A 24,524-nucleotide genomic window follows, 5' to 3' on the forward strand; every position below is an offset into this window, starting at 1 on the left:
CGGGAACTTTGAGGGGAGCGGCGGGGACGGCCCGGGTGCCCCCGGAGGCCGCGGCTGGCAGCGCCCGGTCGGCGCTGGCCGTGACCCTCGGGGCGCTCCCCTGCCTGTCGGCAGCTCTCGGCCGCCTGTGCTGAAGGCACCGTTTGGTTCCCGTCCCGAGGTGGTGCCGTCCAGGGTCTGGTGAAGCCTCCGGTCTTTGAGCACGAATAAAAATAATTTGGGAAAGGTGGGGGGGAAGGGAAGGGAAGGGAAGGAAAGGGAAGGGAAGGGAAGGGAAGGGAAGGGAAGGGAAGGGAAGGGAAGGGAAGGGAAGGGAAGGGAAGGGAAGGGAAGGGAAGGGAAGGGAAGGGAAGGGAAGGGAAGGGAAGGGAAGGGAAGGGAAGGGAAGGGAAGGGAAGGGAAGGGAAGGGAAGGGAAGAAATCCGGACGTTTGCAGTAGCTGACTGAGAGGGGAATGTGCAGAGCTGGCGCCGGGCTGACAGCGGCAGGTTCGTTTGCCCTGTCGTAAAGGACGATTCTACACAGCGGTCCTGTCCTCTTTAACAAACCCTCCTCCCGCCCCAGCAAGTGACATTTCTGTGCCGTACTTTGTGTGCTTATAAAGGGGGCTAAGAATAGCCTTATTCTTCCCTTCCCTTTCACAGACTCCGAATGTGCAGGGCAGAAATCTCTTGTTGCCAGTTTGTCAGATTCTGCAGGATGAAGGACTGGGGTTTTGGTTTTGGGTTTTTTTCCTCCCTCATTTCATAAGCATGTCAGTAAGACCCTGACGTCAGCTGGTGATTCCAATATTGTATATTGACCTCCCCCAAGTTCATCCTCTACAGTCTTTGCAAATTATAAAATCTTTACAAGTAACCTTTCACATCTTTCTCAACAATAACTATGAAGGCTGAAAGAGAAAGCAGTTCTTTCCCTCATTTTTTTTTCTCTCCCCCAAGACAACCATGGGAGTCCATGGTAAATCTCCTTTGTGGACTAAATTAACCAACTGAGATACTAACCACCATACTAAGCAAACACCTTCTTTCTTATAAGAAATGGGGGAAAAAAAGAGAGAGAGGACTGTTTACACATGAAAGCTGGAAATGCAATCCATCCCTCAACCTAAATCCAGAGCATAGGCATTAGAGTTCAGTTCCAGTGTGCCCAACGTGCATGTCACCCTCAGAAGAGCTACAGGCTTCATCTTCAGCTACTTCACATTGCAACTGGTCTGAAAACAAACAAAAAAAATAAAGGAACCCTGCTGCCGGTACCACCCGTGTAACTGGTCACACAGCATCCCTGATGTTGTATCTTGCATAGTCATCAGTGACATCCCGCCCCATGCCAATCAGCCTAGCATCTCTTCTGCAACAAAGCTTTGTCTCCAGCCTGTTGCCAACATGGAATTGTGCTTCCAAACTCATGAAGTCCACTGGCTGCCAAGGCAGTCTTAACAAAGGTTTCCTTGGGAGAGTTAACAGGCCTCAGCCACATATCACTGATTGTTTTCATGCTATTTCAATCACATTGGTTACAGATAAGTCAGCCAGAAGCAATTAATTTGTGAAGAAATAGGTTCAATGTCTAGAACAATAATGGTGCATAATGAGCCCCGCTGCCAGTTGGATCAGGCATACAAGTGAACAAAGCAGAAGAGGCAAACATCTGCCCAAAGTCCTTTGCAGCTGCCAGCAGACAGTGACATTCTCCATTTGCTGAGGCTGCCAAAGCAACAGGAGCATGTAAATCAGGGGAAACCCATCCCTTTAATAATCTACTTCTTTCTCAAAAGATCTCCAAGGAGCAGCCACTCATATTCACATATATGAAAAATCACTCGAAACACCATCCAAGCTGCTTTACCTATTCCCCCAGATCTGTGTGGAGCCTAGTGCAGACATTATACACATTACATGGAGCCGTGTTTCTGTTATGTTAAATGTCAATATTCAGCTAACCAAGAAGTGAGCAGAAATAGATTTCTACTAACACAAGGAATTATTGATGATTAAATGTTTCAAATGCATGTCTAGCCATGGAATCACTTTCTGATCATTCTAAAACCACAGTTTCACAGTTTTTGGAGGGCATGTCCCTTCTTAAATTTGAATAGTATGGAAATACCTGAAAGAAAATGGGTTTTATACTTTCAGATGGCTGGAATGCTGTTCCTTTTGATGGAAACTATGTGTTTTAGCCAAGAGAACTACAAATACTTCATACTGAGGCTCACCAGAATCTAGTCCACACATAGAAAGGTGGACAAACCTAAGAAAATGGTGCAGCATATGTCTCTAATAACCATGCATCACAGAAAGTGTTTTCTATGTTAAGCAAATTTTCTGTCTAAAGAAGGCCATTTCAGATCCTAACCTTTACATGTCTCAGCAATTTCCAAGGCTCTCCGAAGGCTAGATGTCTTACAGGTAGTTTGGGTTTTATTTGGTTTTGGGAGATTTTTGGTTGATTGATAAGGCTTTCTTTGAGTTGGTTTGGGATTTTTTGTTGGTCTGGTTGGTTTGGTTTTTATGGTTTTTATGGTTTAAGATGGTTTTTACCCATGCTCAAGGTGAAATTACTCGAGGAAACATCTGTAGAAGACAAGAGTAATCTTTTGCACTTTTTATTCTTGTCCTGGGGCTTTCTTTGAAATACCACCTGGTAACAGGTATTACTACATGTACATTAAAACACTTTCTCTTAACCTTCTCTTTACAAAACCTCTTGGATGAAATGGCATCCTGTAACCCCATAGCAATGGACATGTCAACAATAACACAAACACATTTTTTCCAAGTGCAAGCAAAAAGGCTTCTTGAGGAGACAACCCTGGAATCAGTCACCATAATCTTATATTTACAGCAATTTTCATATTAAATGAAGAAATAAGGCATGTGTTGCAATCCTCAAATTCATGAATGGTTTCATTGTAAAAGGGAATTTCATATTTATTATGCACATATTAATTGCAATCATATTAATTAGACTCATATTAATTACACTCATATTAATTATAGGTAATAAACTGAACGAAGTAGAGCTCTTAAAGCATGCAAAAGCCAATCCTACACCAGAAAAGCATTACCTCTCTTACTGCAGCTTATGTGGGTCTATTTATTTTTAAAGAAAAACATGAATATTTTATTTGCAGTAGTTTTATCCATGTATTTCTATGCTGAAATTGGAATAGTCCATGTGAATTTAAGAAATACATAAGGAATTGTCAGTGACCTACTTATAAAATACTGATGCAACTTTTTTCTGAGAGTATATTGCAAAACAGAGTTGTTTACTCAACACTATTATAGTGCTTTAATGCAGCATTTATACAAAAAATATTTGTAAAACATGATGTTCCATAATTAATACTTTTTGAAGTGGAACAAGAAGAATAGTCTGTTGTCACAGAGAAGCAGCTTTTTAACTGAGTAAATTCGATACTGCTGGGCTTGAGGACTTTTTATTAGTTACAGTCGGGGAAAATGCAAGAGGCAAATTATGTTGCAGCACTTTCTGTTAATACCCTTCAATGTGGACTTCTGTCTTCGTTATATCATTATGATCCTCGTTTTCTGTCTATGAAAACAGTCATATATAAAAATGGTACAGTTGTTGGGTGATGTTTAAATGCCATGAGGGACTTAAATGAGACCACCATACCCATTTTCACTTGTTTCCTAAATGATGGCTTCAACAGTGAAGAAAAAAACTCAGATGCTGTTTTTGAAGAAACCCCAGTTGTTTATCAGACAGTTTTTTCTTGCCATCTTCCTGACCAGATCTGTGAACTTCTTTTGTGGTACTCTCTCCCTTCAGCACACATCCCCTTATATTTGTATCTGTAAAGCACAGAAGACTGTGCACAGTCTTCTTTTCCCATTTCCCCAGGTGCTTTCTGCCCTTTAGCAAAGTCCTCTCGCACAGGTGCTCTCTCTTTCCCTCCTTCTCACACACAAACTTGCGTGCACAGCAACTGTTTTGCTCATCTTCTCCTTGCAATTTTTTAGTCTTGCAGCCCCCCTGAGGTGAGAGCTAGTACCAGTATTAGCATCCTGCACACTGCAGGCTACACTCTGCCTTTCTGACCAGGAGAACTTGGGATTTAAATCCAGCACTTGGCAAAGCCCCAGCAGAGACTGACAAATTGAGTAAGCTACACACCCAACGATGACAGATGAGCCCTGCTAAAAAGCTTTGGCATCAAAGGCATCCCTCTCAAGCATGCATCAGCTGAGGAGGCATTACCCAATTTTAGCTACAGTTATGAATGTTTCATACTGATTTGATATCGCCCCACTTGTAATTGCAAAATTTACTTGCTATCAAAAATAGAGCTGTGAAACAAAGACTATAGCTATTTGAGGAACACACCTTAAGTCTCAGAATGCTTCATGCCTTCCTGGGGTTTTATACCATCTTCACTTGATTATGCTTCACACCCTGAGCCTAGGGTTGCAGCTTTGGTGAGTGGACTCAGCAGTGGTGCAGTCAGCAGTGGAGAAGCAGCACTAGGCAGGGTGGAAATGACGTGGTTGTTTTACAGCCGCATTCTTCTGAGTGCAGAAAGAGAAATGGAGGCAATTACATTAATGAGAGATAGACATAAAGGTATTTTTCAGAGTTTTCCCAAAGATTCTTGTTTGATTCAAGAGCAAGGAAGAAAGTCTGCAAGTGTTGGTTGTGCTGTTTCTTTCCTAAATTTGAACTTAGACACTTCCGAGTTGCAAGGTCCCCACATTAACCATCCTTGCTAAAGTCTTGTTTTTTATACCAGCTTTATTTTCTTCCTCCAAGAGAGTGCACATCCCTTTGATGTAAGGTAGAAGTGATAGACTGCCCTGCTGGCAGCCTTCACACATTATGATGCCTAAAAATGTCTTTTCATTGAAAATGTCAGCTAAGATTGCTGGCATTGTATTTGGCACATGGAACCATATAAAAGAGAAGAGGATAGTTCATGATCAAGATTTAATTATCTCAGTTCTGTCTGTCCAGATCACAATAACAACTAGGCAAGATTAGAGTTAAATTACCTTGACCTAACTGTGCTCCGTGCTTTATTTTCTCATCTGAAGAATTATCCCCTATTAAAAAATGAATCAGCATATCCATCAGGGATATTTATGATAACAAAGCTGGCATGAAAAGACTTTAATATTGTATGTTTTATTTTTGTAATAGAGAAAAATATCTATGCAGTCCTCACTACAGCCAGACACAGGTTGGAGTACGAGTCCCTAAAAGAAGGTGGGTGTAATTTCATTCCACCACCTAATATAATAAGATAATTCTATCTACAGGTACTAAAATTGGGAGAGAATTCCTGGTAATAGAAGACTTTCTGTAGAAAGCAAAGGGAAAACACCATCTAGTATCTGAGAATCATATTAGAACAAATTCGTATTTGACAGCAGAATTTTTAATGACCAGCAAGAAGCGCAAGGAATCCTCAAGGCATTCTCTCTTTTATTGCCATTAAAAGAAGATGCCATTTTAGAGAACACAGGTTTGTGTTCGACATATACACACTGGAGAAATTTTTTACAGCTTTAAGTCATGGTCAGAGTCAGTGGAGAGATTTCAGACAGCTTTGGATCAGGGGCCAAATCCAGACCCTGTCCCAAGACCTCAACCCCATCCCCAGACCCCACTCACTCCAAAAAAACAAGAGACACTTGTGATGCCGGGCTCTCCTTTCCTTTCCATGTGCTCAAGCTGCCATATCTACAAATTTGCCAAAGCTAACACTGATAGCTTAAAAACATCCAGTCTGCCTGGTGTGTCCTGGGTGGGACTACTGTGGAACAGTCATGATCCTTTTCGTTTTCAGTTGAGCTAAGCTAGATTTTGGCTCTTGCATGTAGAGAGAGGAAAAAAATTGTTTAAAACATGGTTGTGACCTCAAAGGTACAAATTTTACATCTCCTAGTATAGTCTAGTATTGGGAGAGAAAGTATCACAGGATCTCTTAAACTGCCTGACAAATAATAGGCTTTTCAAACTTGATCTGTACAGTTTTCACACCCTAAGTTACATATAGTAGGCAAATGGAAATAGTTGCAATGATTCTACCAGTCTATCAAATAATTAAGAAGGCCTTCAAATAATTAAGAGGGCCTGATGTAGTATTGTGTATTAGCAGTAACAGTATCAAACTCCAGTTCTTAAAGGACTTTGGATTTCTCCTGCCTAAAGAGAAAAATGCAGAAGAGAAGGAGCAACCTGGGTAGGGGAGGAGGTGTTTGCACACTGGTGCAGGCACCGGAGCCCCATCTGGCTGTCCTGCTAGGAGAGCTCTGCAGCCATGTCAGCTCGGGCCCCGCAGTGCTGGGACATGCAGGGTGGCTGCCGGACACCCAGAGGTGCTTTAGAAGAGCACTCTGGCAGTGCCTGGACTGGAGATTTCTGAACCCTGTGTCACTGCAGAGACTAAACATGCCCAGTCCCGGTCTCACCAAATCTCCCTGCAGCCTGAGGGAACCCTGACTTGCATTGCTAGGAAGAGGAAACGCACGCTGTACCTCAGGCCACACTTCCTGGGTTAGTCCTACAGGGATAAAAGAAGCTCCATTTCCAAAGAGCCAGAACAGTCTGCTAATGAATTTGATACAAAATTCTAGAGTGTAAGTGTTGCATAATTTTGGCATTGCTTTTTAAGTCACAAAATTTAAATTCTTAATTCAGGTAGCAAAATCATTACTGAATATGATACTAAGCAAACACCATTGTTTAAATTTTTCAACAAACAAGAGGAAAAGAAAGATTTCTACCTGTTTGTTTTTAAAAATTATCATTCATAGACACATATTTTAGATCCTATTCCTTGTGCCCTGGATAGCAAAAATGCTTGTAGGGTTAGGATGACCACGTTCAAGTACCTGCTTCATCTGATTACAACTTATTCTTCATCCTGCTTTGTCTCAACTGCTAGTGAGAGCCTAACTCTTGAGTTATTTCTAGCAGAAAATTATTTCATCATAAAACACTTGATTAGTCCTAATCTAAGTGGTCTGTTTTTCAAAAGCCTGAGTACTAAGCATTTCTCATGAACATAACCTGTAGTTTTAGTCATTACTTATTCAAGCACATATAACTTTGAGGTTGTGTATTTTAACAGGCTTGGGTATGGGAGGCAGACTGTTAATCAGGACAGATGGTGGTCAATGTCTTTGGTACATAACCACTGATGGAAAAACAACTTCAGATGATGGAAATTCCTTGCCTTCTTGTGTCTGTGTTCCAATAACAGTGTAATCTTGAGAAATAAATTAGACATGTAAAATAGCATCTTCTTGAATGAGGGGAGGAGGATTCATCACAGGTGTGCAAATAACAAATGTTACAGAGATACAGAAGGGAAGGGTCACGGATGATTGAGAAACCAGTACTAAGTTGGGAAGAAATGAAGCAACTGTGAGTAAGGAACTCTTATTATAAGGGAATATCAAAAGATGTTTAATGATTAGTTTGTTTAGAAGAAGATAAAGGCAAGAATCAAAATGTGCTACCTAAACCACTGAACAGAATTCAACGTGTGTAGGAGAAACTGACTCTGAGCACACAAATTCTAGATCTGAAAAAAACAAATCCAGTCCTGTAAACACAGCACATGCCATGAATCAAAATGATTAAGCATGAAGAAATACTACATGTAATGGAGTTCATTAACTACTGGATTTGTTTCAGAGAGTATGGTCCCAAGTACAATAATTACTATGAAAGTAATTATGATTTATTTACATTAATATTTACCTTGAAGCTGATAGAATTACCAGCCTGGGTGAATGAACTCATATTCAAGATCAATACCTTGAGCAAAATATCAGCATTTTAAGATAAAATATCAGCATTTAAACCAGGGGCTTTTCTCCCAGAGAAATAATTATTTTTTTAAATGTTATGAATAACTTTAGAGTGGAAGCCATTTATAACCTGTGCTTTAACAGATCTCCACAGTTCAGAACAAAGAAACAAGGGAAGGCATTGGATAATTAAATGGTAAAATTCCAGGAACAATTTTTATCCCCAAAGCATCTTTCAGGAAAGGATACTCAAAGCATAGCAAATAAAATGGAAGATTTGACAGGCAAAGTACAACTCATACATCAAGCTGAACCTCAGAAAATATGCAAAACCAGTCAAAGGCATGATGACAAAGAAGCAATGCAAGTAAATAAGATATGGAAAGCTGTGTAGGTTTACTGGACTGCTAAGTGTGAAGAATTAAATCACAGGGTGAGGAAAGATTGCAGTGAAGGTAAATGATTCATTTGGGAGTCAGAAAAGAAGGGCTTGAGAGAGAATATTTACTCTGAAGTTACATGCAATGATGTGAAAGCCCTATTGGGTAAAAGATATAAAAATTATCAGTGGTGTAATAACTTCAAAAATATATGTTCCGATAACTCATAGAACCAAATGGAATTTATTGGAGACTGAGGAAATCCGAAGAATGGAGAACAATTTCAGCCTACCGTAATTTATCATTAAAGATATGTAATTCATCATTAAAACAGCCACTCTTCTGGGTAACTGGCAAATGGCCAACACTGTAGCAATCTTTAAAATAGCTTAAAGAATGACCCTCAAAACAGAAATGTAAAAAACCTTAATTCGTTAATGGACAAAATAGCTGAGAAAATCATTAAAAATACTTGTAAAACACCTACAGGTGGTAGGTAGGAGAGAGGGAAAAAATCAGGATTAATAAATTGCAAGTCAGCACTGCTAAGCAGAGATAAATTGATATACTTATCAGTGAGGATAAATTGTGCTTTTCTAACCTGTTCAAATGTTACAAAGTGGTGGCAAAATATTGACTAAAAGAGAATCACATGACATGCATTTACAGAGACATTTGATAGTATCATTCACCACAAGGCTTTTAAGGAAACTCAGTAGCTGTGGGATAAGAGATAAGGGGTTTTATGGGTTAAAAGAGAGAGAAAAAGATGGGGATAAATGGCAGATAACTGGGATGAAAAGGTGGTAAGAGTGTGGTGCCACAGAAACTGTGCCAGAGGATCACTGCTGGGATTAATTCCACTCTTTTTCCAGCCCCATCTTTATTAATGACCAGGAAGAGACAGAATACAATGAGATGGCAAAACTGCTGACAACACAAAGCTGTTAAATTAGATAAAACTAAGGTGTCTGTAAATAATTCTTGTGACTTGTTGCGAAGCTAGCAACAGGAAAGGAAATTATGTTCAGCATAAGCAACTGCAGAGATATGGCCATTAAACAAACTGCTTAAACTGCTTATATTCATTAATAGGGTCTGAACAAATTATGGGAGAGCCTTGCTGAATTGCATGTAAGAGAGAACTACTATATTTTCTTTCTTATTTACAACTAAATAAGAAACTATTTTACAGGGACTATTTTACAGTAGAAAATAATACAAAAAATCTCTTGCTTGTCTATTTAAATAGCTTGGATTTCATTTTTTTTGAACCTTTCCTACCCTCTGAGTGGTACTCCATACTCACAGTGACATACCACTGCTGAGAAGGGCAATGTCTGCCTCTCTCTTCATAGTTGAGAAACCTTGGCAAGCAGATGGTTCTGAGCAGTGGGGCCAGTTAAGCAGTCTGTCATAGCCTCCTTCCATCACCCAGTCTCAGAGCCAGAGGACTCCTGCTGTGGGAGTTTTTATATCTCTTCATAAAAAACTCCGACGACATGCTAAAGATAGCCTCTGCTAACGTGGGGCAAGCCAAACTGTGCACAGAGGGAAAAAAATGAACAGCCTTTCCATATGGCAAGATATTTTTCACACATTACGGTGCTGTTGGAAGGGGCTTTGCTGGAAGCTCATCTTGGCCAATCCATGGAAGAATTTGCTTCCCTTTTTCTGACCCCAAGTGACTCCAGAACATATGAAAGGGGGAAGAGGAGGAAAATTCCAGAGGTGCACTTGGACTGAAAGCCTTTTGCTGGGTTTAAGCCTTTTTTCCTTGCACTAATGTATATATGGACTCACACCACAAAATCCAGCAATAGGGCTGGAAGAGAGAGCAGCATGTGGAAGGACCAACACTCAGTCCTGAGCTGTCATTGCCGGCACCCAACATGGATGGATGCTGCTGGCATGTCCGTCTGTCCTGTTCAAACTTGTTCAATCCTGAGCAGAAAGAGGATTGGATGGACTGATTTCCCAGGACAATAAGAAGACTCTATGGTCCTGCCTAATGTCCTACTGTTGCCATGCTTTAACAAATTAAATAAAGGTAAGCAGTTCCTCACGCCGTCATGAAGTTATACAGCAGTGGAAAGGAGAATTATTCACTTCCTTGCCTGTTGACTGAAATATTCCTTAGGGGATGGAAATAACTCAATAGGGAAAACATTAACCCAGAGCAGCAAACCTTTTATGAAAGCTTGTGGGGAGGGAGGAGAATAAAGGACACACAACACAGAAATGATAATCACTGCTACCCCGTCTGACCTTTCCTGCTTGTACATACCTGCATTTCCCTGCATTTATTGCAGTTTAAAGTATCTTTGCAACACAGATGAGCAGAAATGCATATGATCTGAACTTAATACCTTTTACCATTACACTAATTCCTTCACAACTCTGCTGCATATTCTCACCAGGTACCTGTTGGAGCATCATCTTTAGCTGTTCTCATAACCATATAGTGTGGGGGAGCTTATGGGCATTCTATGGTCAATCAGCTTGTTCAGCTCTCCTTCCTCCAGTTCAGGAACCCCTTTCCTACAGCAAAAGTTCTGGTGATTAGTCTTCAAGGGCATGATTTTGCACTTTGGATTATTACATTTCATGCTGTTTCTGTTCTGCTGTTCCACAAGGTCATCTAATTTTTCCTGCATAATAATCAAGTCTTTCTCTGGACTGTATTAGCTGTACATACCAGCTTTGTGTCATCGGCAGATTTTGTAAGCACGTGTCTAGTTCCTACACCAAGGTCACGAAGGAAAACAATGAGCCAGGCTGACCCAAAGGCTGCCCTTACATGCAACATGACTTTTGCTCTGCAATCCTGTTGTCCAGCAGCCTCCTCAGTTCTACAAGGTCAGAATTAATCTGCTGTCATTTCTTACTCAAATATTAGTTCCTGTGAAGTGCACCCAGTCTCAATGTTTTTCTTAAGGCTAGAGAGATTCACTCCACTTTTTATTTGCTTTTATCTTCCATATTTCTTCCCTAAGATCTTCTCTGGTGTTCAAATAGGATTTGTGATTATCTCCCTCAAACACTCCTTCCTTTTTTCTTTTACTCTTGTCACGAAGCAGCATGTTTCTCTCTAGGGATGGCACCAGCAGAGGACAAGAACTCTGCCACCATCTCCTGGGGAGAAAAGAAGCTACTGATCAGGTGAAGTGTCAGGACAGATAGAACTAACATTTGAGCCATCACCCAGTCCTACTTTTGTGAGTTTGTTTTGTTTTATTTTTTTTTTCTTTTTCACTAAATCTTTGATAGGTTTAACAAACGTGCAGGTTCAATATCATTGGGGGCATTTCTTTCAAAGAACCCGAGAGACTCTTACTGAAGGAAAAGAGCATTCAGTAAAAGTTCCCTGTACTGGCAAGGACTCTCTATAGATCCTTGCAGCTTTTCCAGAATGAAAGGATGCTGGGGCATAGAGGGGAAGATGCTTGGGAAAGGCAGGGCTGAAGGGCAGGCCATGCTGAAAGCAGGATGAAACTGCAGCCTGAGGACTTGGAGAACAGAGAGGGAAGAGAGGACAGGACTGCTAAGCAATGACAACAGATATGCTCATCCACCAAAAAATGAGCAGGAGGAGCTCAAAGGGATCATCTCCCACATCCACCAGCTCCTCAGCTGGATGTGGGAGTCAGTTGGGTTGCCCTTCAGATACATGTGCAGGGCTCTGACAGCTCAGGACTTGTTCAGTTTTTTTAATATATATGCAGCTGCCTTCGTTTGTATAGATTAGGGGAGCATCAACTCTCCAAGCCTCTCACTGCCCCAATATCATTATCAACCTGGCAGCCAGCAAACCCTTCTCACCTCACCCAGCACAGCAGTAGAGAAGATGTAGTCAGGATAAGTGCCAGCAAATTATTTTAAATGTTTGCCCTGCCCGTGGCAGATTGCTCAGGTTTCCCCTTTCAATATGTTCAAACCATACAATAAAATTTCTGTTTGCTCAAGGCCATCTGCCTAACTTAGAGTCTGGGGGTGGGGAAGTGTCACTTGCTGCTTGCCTGGGCTGGAACTAAGTTTCCCACATTTCCAGGTGGGTGCTGAAGCCAGCTTTACTTCAGGTTTTCACTAAGGATGGCTCAAAATGGGATGGAGCCTCTCAAGCTGCCAGGCAGTGAGTGCTGAGTGGAGGGGCTGCATGAGAGCAGCCTCACTTTTCTGCAGCCACACTGGTGCAGCCCAGCAGAGCCCACTTCACAGTTGCCTTCCACCTGGCCAAGCCACAGCAGCAGCAGAGCTGCTTCTCACCTGATGGCAGCATATTGTGTGAATGTGCCATCTGTTTGCTTTGCCTCAGCAAGCGATGACTTCCACCACCCTGCCATCCTCATTCACGGCCCAGTGCTATCTCTAGCCCAGATCCTGGGGATGGGATTCATTTACTGTTTGGCCGTTCCTGGGATTAGTCTTTCATTTCTATCTGTCAGTCAGCGGCTCTTCTTGTTCTCTTTTTGTTTAACAAAATACAGCATCTCCTGCTATTTTTTTTCTTTGGTATTTTTCACGAGGTACAGCTCAGCAAGGCTTTTGAATGTTTTTGGTTTAGCTCTGCATTTTCTGACCTTTGGGACTCAGCAATCCCAGCTTTCAGTTCCTTTTCCATTAGAGGCAGGTTTTTTTTCCCTTAAACGCTTTAGGCCAGTGCTTATTTTTGCCCGGTGGGTCAACTTTCCTTTCCTACCATTTTTCCCTTCTGCCTGCAATATGCAAGAAAACTCTTAATTAATACACTGGTTTAAATTAACTCCAAGCCTTCACATTAAAATTTTTGAGCTCTTAACTCCACTGAGCCTTATTTCACACACACACAAATTGTCATTCTGAATCTTACTTGTTGACCTGTTTCAGCTGATTTACAATCACCTGATCAAAGATGATTTTTGACAGCCAGTTCCTTTGTAACTCTGTAAGATTCTGAGTTTAAAGCCGGATCACCTCTGGTAGATATAGTGACCTTGTAGCAGAACACCCAGACCTTTTCATCCAAAAATACCAGGACTTCAAAATTTCTGGTAGCATAACTTCCCATACTATATGTACAAGTTAAAAATTCCTACCAACCGATAATTCTTCCATCATCTTACAGAGATCTCCACCCATATCCACAGCTGAGCCTGAGGAGATCCACAACAGATGGCTCTGACAGAAACATATTTTCTTCTCTGTGCCTTCTGTTCATCACAAAGCTTCTGTTCCTGTACCTTATTCCGACCATAAAGCCCTGAATAACTCAGCAGTACCTTTTCTTGCCCTTCATAATTATACAGTTTCCCCATTGAAAAAAAAAAAGCCGCTTAAAAAGCAGGGAAGTTTTGATGGCTATCTTAGTAACGCTCATATTTTACTTCGACTCTTGGGATGTTTGCTGTTTTTCTGCAAGCCACAGCTAACAGCAAGCAATTGCCAGAGACTCCTAACTTTCATTAAAGAAAAAAAATTTAAAATTAATAAAAAAGTGGTTTTCACTTATATTTGTAGATAAAAGCTTGAAAATATGACTAAGATGCAGCTGAAAACTCTGAAGCAAGAAATGAAATGAGGAGACCCCTGAAATTATTTTTTCTTGAAGGCCAGCATAAGAAATGTCAAAAGATTTGGAGTCTGAGCTGTGGTTTTAGAGAATTGAACCTGAGGGCAATACCGTGATAAATGGAGGGACAGACAACTGAAGGCAGCTCAATGCTTGCATGCACTGCAGAAAAGGAGAGGTGAACCTGTGCACAGGAGTGACCTGAAGGATCACAATCCTTGTATTAAAATTACAAATTATCTTCTATCATTGGCACCAGGAATCATGAGGTGAAGCAGATTTCATGACCTTAAAGTCTTTTAAAGAAGCCAGGAAAGTGGTACAGAACATAGTTTCACATGTAATAGACTTTGAAATATTTTATTACAGGTGCAGTGATGTTGAAAATGGTTTAATCAACTACTGTGTGCTCCTTTCCTAGGGTAAGTTTACCATACTGTTAAGATACTTCAAATTAGAACATAGATCATGGAGCACTCCAGTATATGAAGAAAATACATAGAACCAAAACCTTTTGTCCCTTGATCTCAAAGCTCTCTGTGGTACACTGTGCTTGGAGCCAGTAAAGGCAATACAAATTGTTCATTTTTGTGTGTATTAAGTGACTGAATAAAATCAATTGGAAAAGACACATTAGCATACGATAGGTGTTACAAGTGAAGTGCATAAACTTCTGACAATTACATGAATTACACAACTAGATTTTAAACCTGGACAACTAAGAAAGAGCTCATCCAAAAACACAGTAACAAGAGTATTCCTTTAATTGCTCACCTAAAACATACTTTCTCTTCTTTTCTCCCACTTTTTATTGTTTTTTCCTTCCTTGGATGTTAACAATACACTTGTGTCATTTTTCAGCTGGATGTAAAGACCATGTGGATGCCATCTTACCTTAATGTTCACAAGGTTATTGTAAATAAAAGAACACAGAACATTAATAAGTAGCAGAATAACATGTAATGCCATTTTGAAGAATTCTCACTACCGTTATTCATCTTCTGTGACCATTTAATAGAGGAAGTGTCTGAAAGGACAGATGGGAATTGAAAGCAATGCGCTCAGAAGAAAATGGAGATTACAACTATGCCTCCAATAATTTGAAACTGATTCTCAAGCGTCTTCAAAAATAAATGCAGAGCTCAAGGTCAGAAAATACATTACTTAGAATCAACCATTAGAATGTAGAACAGCCCCACGACAGATTTTGGTGTCTGCAGATATCCTACATTTGTCTTCATCAGCAGTGAAGTATCCAAGTTACTGCAAGTGGCTTGGAATACTGGGATCAAGTAGTTTATTGATTGCAATATACAAGCTGTGCAATAGTAGCAAAACTGCAGATACCCAGCCAGAGCCCAAAGTCACAGACTAAATGAACTCAACAAACTCTAATAGGGATGATCTGCTCCTAAGTGAATATTGTCTATATGTAAATATATATATATATATATGTATGTATGTGTATGTGTGTATGTGTGTATGTGTGTGTACATATGTATCTATATATTTATCTATATATTTAATCTCAGAGGACTGGAAGTGTGATGATGGTTAGCTCCAACGTTTTGGAAAGCCTGGAACCTGGCATTACAAAAATATTATGGAATAACAGCTGGTTACTGTTCTGTTTTTGGCTGGGATAGAGTTAGTTAATTTTCTCCCAAGTAGCCGGTACAATGCTGTGTTTTGGATTTAGTATGAAAATAATGTTGATAACACATTGAGGTTTTAACTTTTCCTAAATAGTGTTTAGCCTATGTCAAAAACTTTACTCTTTTCCATGTTCTGCCAGTGAGGAGCTGCACAAGAAGCTATAAGGGAGCATGGCCAGGACCTAAACCAGCCAAAGGGGTATTCCATACCAAGTCTATAAACTCGGGGGGAGTTGGCTGGTACCTGCCAATCACTGCTTGGGATGGGCTGGGCACTGGTCACTGAGTGGTGAGCATTTATATTGCACATCACTTGTTTTTCTTGGGTTTTATTCCCTCCTCTCTTTCTCTCTCACCCCCTGTACCTTTTCATTACTGATAGTATTATAGGATTTATTATATTATTTTACTTTATTTCAGTTGTAAAACTGTTTTTATTTCAACACACAAATTTTAACTTTTTCCAGTTCTCCTCCCCATTGCACCAAGGTGGGCAGTTGGGGAGCAGCTGCATGGTACCTAGTTGCTGTCTGGGATTAAAGCATGACACTGGGTCACATGTGCCAGTGCTGATGGATTCTGACACTATTTGGTAAGCCACATCTGTCAGTGCTGGGCAACAATACAGTGGAGAAATGTTTCCATGACAATGAGTACTACTTCTTTCTCTCCCCTCCCCTCCTACTTCTTCCTTCCTCCTCCTGACTTGCATTCATAATTGCTCTACAGTGGCTTGCTGAAGATGCTTTTGGACACCAGCCCATGAGAAATGGTGGCTCTGCTCTCTGGGTGGCATGCTGTGGGGAAGGTAGGCAACACGGAGAAAATCTAGTCCTGTTAGAGCAGGTAGCCAAGATGAAGCTACTGTAGTGACTGAGCTCAGAAAAGTGAGGAATGAACTTCTAGCTTTCCAGTTCATAATTACCCCATACTTCAATATCATTCAAAATATAATTTTTGCACAGCTTACTACAGTCTTATTGCAATCTTGTTTTAGGAAGGAAATTTGTCTTCTTTTGCATTGCTTAGCACATTTCTATCTTGTACTGGTCAGTCTCCTCTGGGTTTGACCTGCAGTAGTCAATCTCTTAGAGCTCTGCAGAAGCAGATGGCAAATATAAAGTTTTAGCTGCCCTCAAATAGTATCACTTCCTGTGGGAGATGTATAGACTGGGACAGAATTTGCATTCCCACTACTGTGGGTTTTACAAAGCTAGCAGTTCCTTAGTAGAGGATTTCACCTAGCAGCGAGAGAACCCAACACCAAATGTAGAAATGGAGGTGGGCAGCAACAGCAGCTTTTCTGGCCCTACTTCTGCCTTTTAACAAGATGCCACACTGTGTGTTGACCAGATACATTAGGAAAAGGCAAAGGTCAGAGATGCATTTGGCTCAATGTCTCTCCCCACGTGCTCTGGACCAGCTGTGCTGAATCCCTCTCTCCTCCCTCCCCTGCAGTGTCGCTGCCTCTCAGCTCATCCAGTTGCTGTTGATTGTGCTGGGGATACAGGGAGGCAGCATCAGTACTGGGACATTTAGCACAGCAGCTCCAGTGGAATGCAAAGGAAGGGAGGGAGAGACTGTACCCTGTGTCTCCAGCAAGGAGAAGACAGGCCTCCTTAAGTAAATCAGAGAACCACTCCTCTGTGGTTAAACAAAGCAGCCAGATGGGTTGCCAAGACTCTGCTGTTGCTTGATCCAGAGTACTTCTCTGCCCAGTTCCAGCCTTCTCTCATGCCCTGGGCAGTGCCTTTACTCTTCAGACAGGGTTTTGAAGGGAAAAGTGGCCAGATTTCATGTCAAGCACGTCACTACTTCCAGTGCTGCTGGTCATAATCATGTCATGACTGTAGTGGCCTGCTGAGCTGCCAAGGTGCAGAAGAACCTCTAGATTAGTAGAGTAGATACAGTTTGGAGTCCAACGAAGACTGCAAGAGGCGAGGTCTTGAGGATCCCAAGCTGCTATAGGGGCATTTAAATCACTTTATGGTTCTAGTCCCACCTTTCTTCTGTGTAATCAAGGACTCGCTTCCTGCAGTCTGGTGGGATGAGTGCCAAAGGATGCAACTGAGCTCCAGCTTTTTTGTTTTTGGAGTTGCTCCAACTCCAACTGATGTGCAGCAGCTTCTCTGAATGTGAAGGGTTCTTCTTCCTTTTCTTCTTTGTCTTCCTTCTTCTTATACTTATTTTTCTTCTTATTGGTCATATTCTCTCACCTTCTGAGTGAGCTTTGAAATTCAGTCTTGGTTTGCCGGTACTTTATCAGAGTAGCTCTGTCAATCATGTGTCTTTCTAAACATGGGGTATTGCAAGACCTCTAGAAAGAAGGAGTCAAACTAGAACAGGCAAGTAAAAATCAAAAAGAAAAAAGAGAGTCCCAGGAGGTACTGAGCAGAATAGCAGTGGATTGCTATACCAAGGAAAACAAATATTGAGTTGGGTTTGGAAGGCATGCCTAACTTACACATTTCTTGCAACTTTACTAAATAGTTCATGCTGTAAGAAAACAAAAATCAGGTTGTTCTCCCAGAAACTAGTGGGTGGGAGGAGCAGAGCCCTACTTCTTTCAGTGTAGCAGTTACACTGAAGAAATCTGTTAATGAAATAAATATGGGACCATATCCTGATGCTCTTATTTATTTTGGCAGTCTCATGAAAGTTGGTGGTTCATGTAAATACATGAGAAGAATTTAGCTTGAGGTGACAGCAGGTGAGCCCTCAGGCAATGAGGGAATGGAAGTGAGACTGTCCAAGATTAGAAATCTAATGCTCTCCCTAGATTAATTTAATAGGGAAGACTGAAGCTGTGTGGTGTTCAGCCTACTGTACAGCAATCCATCATTAAAAATGGAAGAGGCGGAGAAGAAAAATGAGAAAAAAAAAAGATTTCTCTGCAGATAGATAGTTTTCTAAAGGTAGATCTGTCTAAAAAAAAAGGCTGCAAGGGTTGTATTTGCATATTTAATCATTGCTTTTAAAGATCTTTTCACTTCTTTGAAATTTCAAAGCATAAGGAATTTATTAGTAAAATGATATTTTGTATTGAAATTGAATATATTATAGCTTAGATGATAACCTTTATACAACAAGAAATATTTTTAAGTAGTCTCATTTAAAGTTGATAGATATACATTCTGTGCAGCCAAATGTTTAATTTGCTATGACTACTGCCACCATTTTTATTTCTTGTAAAAGCTCTTCAGAACTATGCAGAAACAGCATGGCCACTTTTGTTAATATTTTCATAAACAGGCAGTTTTCTTTCATGTTAATGTGTTAAAGGAAATTTGCTTTTGTGCTATGAGTATTTGAGGGAAGAAACGAAATCTTGAAAAGCTTTAAATTCACTGGTTCACACCAGTACTTTTATAATACATGTGAAAATCTGTAAAGCAGCATGTGATTTTCCTGTAATCAGTTCACTACATTGCAAGTACAATATTTAGGGATGCTGTTCTATAAAAGGTATGGGAACTAGTTTTAGATACCTTCTGGTACCTTTACATGAGCCACCTTGTCACCTGTCAGGTTCATTTCAAATGTGTATAGTGTAAATCATACTTTTCCCTTTTGCACTCCATCCCCTGTAGTTATGGCAGGAACAGCTTGCACCAAAACTGTCAGTTTTATAGCAAAAATCTCTCCACGTGCAATGCATATTCTGTGCAAAAATGTCAGGATGCATTTTCCTGATGTGCATGTCATGCATTGTTTTCATCAATCTTTTAGGAGAGCAGGAGTAAAAGGTCTGTTTTCCTTTGCAGATGAGGAAAAAAAAAGGAAGAAAAATAATTTAGTTAACTTTCCACATTACTTCTATTTTCTTCAGGAAGACGGAGCTGTATTTCATCTTCTAGCATATACTCTACATGCTGCACACTTGTGTCTAAAAATATTATGAAAACCACATCACAGTATCAGCTGATTGTCCAGAGTTTTGCATTTTAGATCTCCTGTCTGACAGCTATCCATTGTTTGTGCCAGCTCTCTACCTGCTTAGACTTCTGTGTCATACAAGTGCAGCTTGTGAGAAAAGAGAATAAGTGTGTGCCTCGGAACATGACACAGAACTGATTAAAAACCTCTGGGGGAGAGTTAGTATTTTGGGGAAGATTATAATACTACATATCAAATTATAATCATTGCATGCTTTGGGGTGTCAGGTAGCAGAGTGCCACAGTGGGACACTTTGGAATATGAGACAGGTAGATTCACATTTCATTTGTATGAGTTTGGGGTGAATAGGTTACGTATAAAGGCAAGTGGGTGACAGACATTGTGTCTTCCTCAAAAGAAGGAGTATTTCCCCCACTGCAACTGATAAACAGCACACTGTGTTTTTATACCAGCTCTCATTTGCATTGACTTTCCATTGACGAGCATAAAGCAGGTATGGATTTATTAGATGGAAAGCAGGAGAAGTTCAGAGGGGCTGTAACCACCCTTCTCCACCATCAGCACGACCTGCTACTACATGTACATCTCTCCTCCCAGGGCACAAGGCCTTGTGGTATAATACAACCTTCCTGTTTGCATTTGATTGGGTTGCAGCCTTAGCTTTCTGTGGAGGAAAGCGTTAAATTATTTTTTCAATATTTATCTTGTGACAGAAGAGCTGATAAATTGAATAATTTTTTGTTAATGTGGATCATCATTAAGAATGCAACAAAACATTGTTCAAGATAAACTGTATCATGGTCATTGCAGAAAATTATTTGATATAACTGCAATTTAAGCACTCTAGGGAATTAAGATCTTATCCATGACCATCAATCTCAAACAGACAGTCTAAGAAACATGACCCAATAGAAGTAAAGAAATTAGAGAGAAATTAAGGGTTGAATTCTAGAGAAAACTTCTCAGCCTTCTACAGGACAACCCAGGAAAAAAGGTAGATAGGTATATTCATTTCCCCTAACCTGAGACATTTGCAATACAAGTTCTTCCATCTGAGCTTATAACACTAAATACCCTTCATCTGGAGGAGGCACTTCTAGGTCTTGAGTCATCTGACCCACTTTAGATGTTGGCTTCAGTGTGAGATGATAATAGCACAGGAGACCCAATTTCTCTTTATAAAGGAAGTCTAGATGACCAGCAGTGCTGGGTTTGGCTGGGGTAGAATGAATTGTCTTCACAGTGGCTGGTATTTGGCTGTGTTCTGGATTTTTACTGACCATGGGGTTGATAATACAGAGATGTTTTGGTTATTGCTGAGCAGAGCTTACACAGAGCCAAGGCCTTTCCTGCTTTTCTTCCTGCCACACTGGGAAGGAGACTGGGGGTGCCTGGGGGGCTGGGAGGAGACAGCCAGGACAGGTGACCCAAACTGGACACAAGGAGGTCCCAGACCAGGTGCCATCATGCTCAGTGTATGTGCTGGGGGGAAGGAGGAGGAAGGGGGGACATTTGGAGTGATGGAGTTTGTCTTCCCCAGTAACCATTGCATGTGATGGGGCCCTGGTCTCCTGGAGATGGCTGAACCTCTGACTGCCCATGGGAAGTAGTTTTCTTTTGTTTTGTTTATGTGCAGCTTTTGCTTTTCCTGTTCTTTATCCCAACCCACGAGTTTCTAGCTTATACCCTTCCAGTTCTCTCCCCAGTCCTGCTGGTGGGGAAGTGAGCAAGCAGCTGTGTGGGGCTTGGCTGATGGCTGGGGTTGAACCATGACACCAGCTCAGACCTAGATGTGTACCAATCCATCATCAGGCAGAGCAAGTTTTTACAGCATAAAGCAAATTATAAAATGGATCCAAGTTCTGCCACCACCTTTGTTTTATGCAGTGAGACATTTGTACTTGCCAGAGATGTATGGATCTCTTCTGAAAGACTGAGTCATTTTAAAGGTCTTAACTGGAGCTTTTATCAACCACACCACATTATCTTAAGAAATAATGTTTCCTTAAACTGAGGTGAACAAGAAGTATATACTACTAACCCCAGTTTCCAAGTATCAACTTTGGCTCTCTCTGGAGTTCAACTAAAAAGTGATAATTCAAAAAGATACTGTAGGAGAACTTACTATGTTCAGTTTTGCCCATGATCTGGATAGTCAACTGCTGCAGCCCAGAAGTTACCTTAGTGAAACAAATTTTTTTGTCTTTCTTGCAATAAAATTTCCCAAGGCAAATAATTCCCAGGCAAACTAAATTATTAAAATCCCTAAATCTCTAGAGAAGATAAAGCAAATCCAGTTTTCTCTTACTAGACACTGATGAATCTCCAAAAGCTCAACATTTCCAAAGTCCTCCAAGGAAAAAAATAAGAAATCATATCTGGCAAAGGGCATGTCAGAGATGAAACGACAGCAGAGGAGGTGAGAAAATTGAATGTTGAGTACACTCAAGATTCACACCGCATTTTAAAGAAAGGTTATTTGAACACCTCACTTTCTTCCAACCCAGCCTGCTGAAGTCTCAGCCAGAGCCTGCAGCTTCTTTCAGTCCCATGTAGTGATTCACTGATGAGCCTTTTGGGCCACAGACCAACAGGAAGGTTGTGCACTCTGCTGCTGATAGGGAAGGGGTTTGCTAAACCTTCTTTTAATGTGATTTATAAACAACCTCCCACAAACTGTTTGCTTTTTTTGAGGCTGCACAGCATATGTTCACCTTGGAAGGAGGTTGCTGCAGCAGAGAGAGCAACTTCTCCAACAGTCCTTCAGGCTTACACCCACTAGCCCCTGCTTTTTGCCACTCTCCACGATCCCTTCCCCCACACCAGCTATTTTTGTTCTAGTGAAAATATCAGCTGTGCACTAACTAAACTTATTTTCAGATCTCCTTTCCCTGGAAATGGTAACAAATACTGTACCCAAACACTTACACTTCATTCTATGAAGGGCTTTCAGCTGCAATGGTGAAATATCCCAAATGACAAATCACATGTCAGCTGAATTCATGTCATTATTTCTAATATGCTTTTTGAATTTTTTCTGTATAGTGTATTTACTTTGACTGTTTTGTCCTCTTGCAGCTGCATTTTGTTTCTACACTTGCTCTCATTTCAGTCATTTTCTGTTTTAAGGGGTTTTTTATGTCTTTCCCAATATATCACAAATGGAGATGAAGGAAGAGAGTGGTTGAAGAAAAGAAAATGAAGTGGTACAGAAAAGGAAAAGTGAAGTGATCAGCCTTTGGCTCAAATCATTCCAATGGTTACCAATAAACCTAGTTTTGTTCTGCCACCCTGATGTAAGAGGAGCACTCATAGATTTGGGGGTTGGGTTTTTTTCAACCATCTTCAGCAAAACAAAGCAGAAGTTGGTGTGTGTTTCTTCATTATGCTGGTGAATATGTTCAATACACCTTCTTTACAATTCCCTCCTATTAAAAAAAATATTGTATCATTGTATCATCAACAGGGATTTTGTGGCTTTGTTTTCCAGGCTTTTATCACCATGAGAGACTGCAGCCAGTGCAGCAGTAGCATAATTACTCTTGTTCAGAAAGGAAAAATGCAATTCCTCAGAATTTAATTGGCTACACTGAATTAATGACCTTCCAGGTCCTAATCAGAAACAATATGAGGAAAAATTAAACCAAGAATTATCCATTTCCAGCAAAATCTCTCCAAATTATGTCAATGCAGCCATTAATTGCTGAATCCATTTTATGACTGGGTGCACAATAAAACAACCTAGCAATTTTAGAAACCTTTACTAACTCTCTGCATGTTTGTATAATAGCACCAGAAGTTCCTGCAACAAAGTTTATCAGCTAGTGTGGAACATGCTCACAGGTGAGAGAAACAGCAACACCTCAATCACTAAATGTGAAGTTTTAGCTGCTAGACATCATAACTTTGTCTAACATAGACTTAGGGTATAGAAACTATGCTTTGGGGCTTTTAAAGTAGATTTTGACAAAAAAACCAAAACAGAGTGAGCGCTTTGCAGATGTCTCTTAACCTGCCTGGCTTCCCTGGCACAGAGCCTTGTTCAAGGATGTTGTTTGACAGGTGGCATCAGACAGGGCTGGCCAGTGAAGGGGAGCCAAAAGCCCAGGAAAGAGTAAAGCTCACCACAGCAGGTGTATGGGGGGGTCTGGGTCCTGGTGAACTTACCATTACTGCTTAGTAAGCATTCAGTAGAAGCATAAGGGAAGTCATTAGTGGAAACTAATGCACATAATTTAAATCTAATGTTCTTCTCTGTGGGTGTTTTCATGCACAAACACAAAATATAAACAGGTATTTTCAAATCTCAGTACATTTCTGAATATGACAGCTCTTAGCTTTTTACACCTACTTAGACTTGATCCTCTGCACACAGGGGGGTTTCTAGAAAAATCACAGAGCAATCTGAGGAGAACTGTATTTGGAATGCTTGGATGTTTATTCAAGTGCCTGACAAGGAACTTTGGGTTAGTTGAGGGGGTGAGAGGTCCAGCCAAACTTCCATGGGCAGTTCATATGCATCCTACACTGCTCTGTGCATCTGACAAATCCTGCAGAAGAAAATGTCAGAAATGGGAAACAAGACTGAGAGAACATAGGAAGCACCATCTTGCAGTGATTTGTATCAACTAATACTTCAGGAGCACAAAAATCAAAGTACCTGCAGAGAGTGAGGAAACATGGAAAGCATTACAAATATGAGGCAGGAAAAAACATGAACAACTTCATGCCTTTAGGCTGGACTTGGAACTTGGATGCAATATTTTCCTCTTCTGTTGGGTATGATGATGACTGGGGTCACTAGAGAACAAAGTTTCTAGTTCCAATAGGGCCAGGATGTGTTTCATGAAGTAAGCTAGATTAAAATTAAGGTTATTGGAGGACTTATTTATGCCCTAGCCAAAACATAGGGCAGATTCTGGAGTGGAAGCTGCTGGTCAGAATGCTAAGCAAAAGCTAAAGCAAAGAGCTTTCACTTTAAACTTTTCAGAACCAGTGGGTACATTTTCTTTACATTTTCAGGCTTATAGTCTTCATCTGAGGAATAGTATCCTGATTACCCCATGTCCCATCTCATAGGACTTTTGTGAAGATTGTTTTGCATATATGGGATGTTTTAATGTGATAATAAAAATCAAGATGGAAATGAAAATTTATTGTCTGAGAGGGTTCAGAGTGTGTAGGAAAGTAGACCTCATCCACATGTATGTACTTCTCTCTCCCTGGTTAATAATTCTTTCCATAATCTAAAAAA

Source organism: Ammospiza nelsoni, chromosome 5, assembly GCF_027579445.1.
Source record: "Ammospiza nelsoni isolate bAmmNel1 chromosome 5, bAmmNel1.pri, whole genome shotgun sequence".
Taxonomy (NCBI): Eukaryota; Metazoa; Chordata; class Aves; order Passeriformes; family Passerellidae; genus Ammospiza; species Ammospiza nelsoni.